The sequence below is a fragment of the Echinops telfairi genome, unplaced genomic scaffold, assembly GCF_000313985.2.
Source record: "Echinops telfairi isolate 266 unplaced genomic scaffold, ASM31398v2 ScPeMD7_24;HRSCAF=84, whole genome shotgun sequence".
NCBI lineage: Eukaryota > Metazoa > Chordata > Mammalia > Afrosoricida > Tenrecidae > Echinops > Echinops telfairi.
Window position 1 is genome coordinate 3,730,392 of NW_022103921.1, and position 3,181 is coordinate 3,733,572.

The following is a 3,181-nucleotide window of genomic DNA, read 5'->3' on the forward strand; positions in this document are numbered from 1 at the left end:
AATTCTCAGGAGAAGGCCGCCCACACAGAAGTCTCATTGGCTATCTCCAGATTGACAGACTAGACTCCACCCCTACACTCTTAATCTTTAAATTGACACCAGATTAAGTGACTACCACAGGCCGAAACACATTCAATGGGGGAAAAGATTGAACAAATGGTGCTGGAAAAACTGGATTTCCATCTGCAGCAGAATGAAGCAGGGCCCATATCACATTCCAAACACAAGAATGAATTCAAGATGGAATAAAGACTGAAATGTAAATCCTGGAACCATAAAGACCATCAATGAATGAAAAGTAGGGACAAATAAGGGCTCCGATACATGGCATAAATACACTATCAAATATAACAACAACAACAACAAAGACAAATAGCAGAAGACAAGATAGATGACTGAGAATTCCTGATAATTATTCACGTGTGTGCTTCAAAGATTGCATCAGACTGGGACATTTTTTTGACAACGCTATATTGAACAAGGAGTAATATAGAAAACTTCAACAAGTCCACTACAAAAATGACAAATAACGTAATAAAAAATGGTCAGAGGGCATGAACAGACAGTTCACCAACGAAGACATCGTGGGGGCCAACAAATATATGAGTAAGTACTCACCATTATTACCCAAAAAACAATGAGGTAGCACTGCACCCCAACATTAACAGCAACGATTTAAAAAAGCCCAGAGAATAACCTATGCTGGTGAGGATGTGCAGAGATTGGACCCCTCATGTTCTGAGGGGGGACCGTAAAGTGGAGCAACCACTGTGGAAAGTGGTACGGCGATGCCTCAAAAAGTTGGAATTAGAAAAACCATATGATTCAGCAATCCCTCTCCTTGGTACATATTCATAAGAAGTAAGAGTCATGGCACGAATAGATACATGATCCCACCCATATTCATGGCAGCACTATTCACAATATCAAGACTATGGAAACACCAGGCTACATGGTCTTAAGTGGAAGAATGGATAAATAAACTTTGGTACATACACTCAATGCAATGTTAATTGTGATCAATCTGAACCTGGAGAACATCATGCTGAATCAAAGAATTCAATTACAAAAGGACAAATATTGTTTATGTGACTACTATTATAAAAAGTCAAGAAAAGGTTTCCGCACTAAAAGAAAAATACTTTGTTGGCTGCTAGGGTAGAAAGGGACACGGAGGAGGAAAAGCCACAGGCTAGATAGTAGATAGGTGTTAACTTGGATGAGGTAAAAAATGATGGAGGCAGGGCAAGACATGGGGAGGTTGGCGAGAATTAAAGGCCACATAGGCACATACTGTTATACACACAATTCTGTAAAAGTGGATCTCTGAGAGGCATGCTTAAATGGTGGTATGGCAGGCAGAACCAGTTTTATGTGTGTGTCTGTGTGTGTGTCTGTGAAAAGGAATGAGAGTATGCCTATGAATGTATGTAGATTTGACAGGATATTTGTATATGTGTCAAATATACCCATGAATGTGGTGGAGCATACAGGTGCCAGATAATGAATACGCTACATCATTTGCAATTTTTCTCATTCTCCATGTTCTCCACCACCAAGAAAATATAATCGCTCCATCTCTAGTTGATCTAGTGGCACAAAGGGTCATGCATCTGACTGTAGGTCAGAACATCCTCTCGTCGATCTGGTTTTCCCCCTGAATTCCAACTTACTTGGTGGCAAGCGGAAATTAATGATCTGTCCTGTGTACAGCTGGTCACGCTGAACAGCCCTTCAAGCAGTGTTCAGTTTCTCTTGAACGTGCATATCCTCACACAGATTTCCCTGGCTCTTCTCCATGAAGGTGGGGCAGGGGGAGGTCGGGTGGCTTAAGGGTCCTTATGAAATGAGCAGGAGGGGCACCAAGCTTCCTGCTGGTTCCTGGGAGCTCCCTGGCTTGCTCGCTTAGATTCTAGTTCTAGGTCCCGGTGTGTTGCCCCCTTGCTGGCTGGTTGGTCACAGGTCGGTGGTTAGCCTCGGGCGCTGAGGTCTGTAGCCGGGGTATTTGTGGTCTCTTTCTTTGACCCTTGGGGTGCTGCTGGAAGCATCAACCCTCCTCCTTAGTGGGCTCTGGCCTCAGACTCCTGAATTTCTTTCATGTTTTTCATGATGCTCCTTGGCCTATGTCTGCCTTTTCGGAGGCCCCTTAGGCCTTCCTCAGCCACCACCGCAGGCTCTCAGGCAGGCCTTCATGCGGAGCATTCCCCTCTCTTACTTCCCATTCACTCTCCAGGCCCCTCTATTGTTTCTCTAGATCATCTATTCCAACTGACCCGTAGTATAATTTACTGCATTATCTGTTACCTATCAGTCCTTCCCCACCCACGTCTCATGCTCCAAAAACAGGCAGGGCTGTAATCTCTGTGTTCGTTGCTCTTTCCCTTGTGTCTGGCACAAAGTGAGAACGTAATAAATATTTGTTTTCATGGGGCATGAATAAGCGTCTGCAACACCGGGTGCCACTGTTACCTTTACAATTCCTGGCAGTCAAGTACAGTATGCTGATCATAGTGGGTGCCAAGTGAGTGCTAACTGATTAATCTAATTCAAGAGAGAATACTGACAGGGCTGCATTTGTGACTGGCTTTTTCTCTTTTTAAAAAATCATTTTGTTGGGGGCTCGTACAGCTCTTATCACAATCCATCCATCCATCCGTTGTGTCAAGCACATTTGTACATATGTTGTCATCATCATTTCCAAAACATTGTCTTTCTGCTTGAGCCCTGGTATCAGCTCGTTTTCCCCCTCCCTCCCCCACTCTCTCTCCCTTATGAACCCTTGATAATTTATAAATTATTATTTTTTCATCTTACTCTGACTAATGTCTCTCTTCACCCACTTTTCTGTTGTCCATCCCCCTGGGAGGCGGTTATATGTAGATCATTGATTGGTCCCTCCCTTTTCCCCTCCACCTTTCTCTTCCCCTCCTGGTGGTCCTGAGGGGTTTATCTTTCCTGGATTCCCTGTGTTTCCAGCTCTATCAGTACCCGTGTACATGCTCTGGCCTAGCTGGATTTGTAAGGTAGAATTGGGGTCATGAGGGAGGAATCATTAAAGAACTAGAGGAAAGTTGTATGTTTCATTGGTGCTATACTGCACTGTGACTGGTTTGTCTCTTCCTTGTGACCCTTCTGTGAGGGGATGTCCAATTGTCTACAGATGGGCTTTGGGTCTCCACTC

At 44.1% G+C, this 3,181-nt stretch overlaps 1 pseudogene; it reads left to right on the forward strand.

Moving 5' to 3' along the window:
* The first annotated feature begins 554 nt into the window (after positions 1–554).
* LOC101659565 overlaps positions 555–3,181 on the forward strand; it is a 7,921-nt pseudogene continuing 5,294 nt past the window's right edge.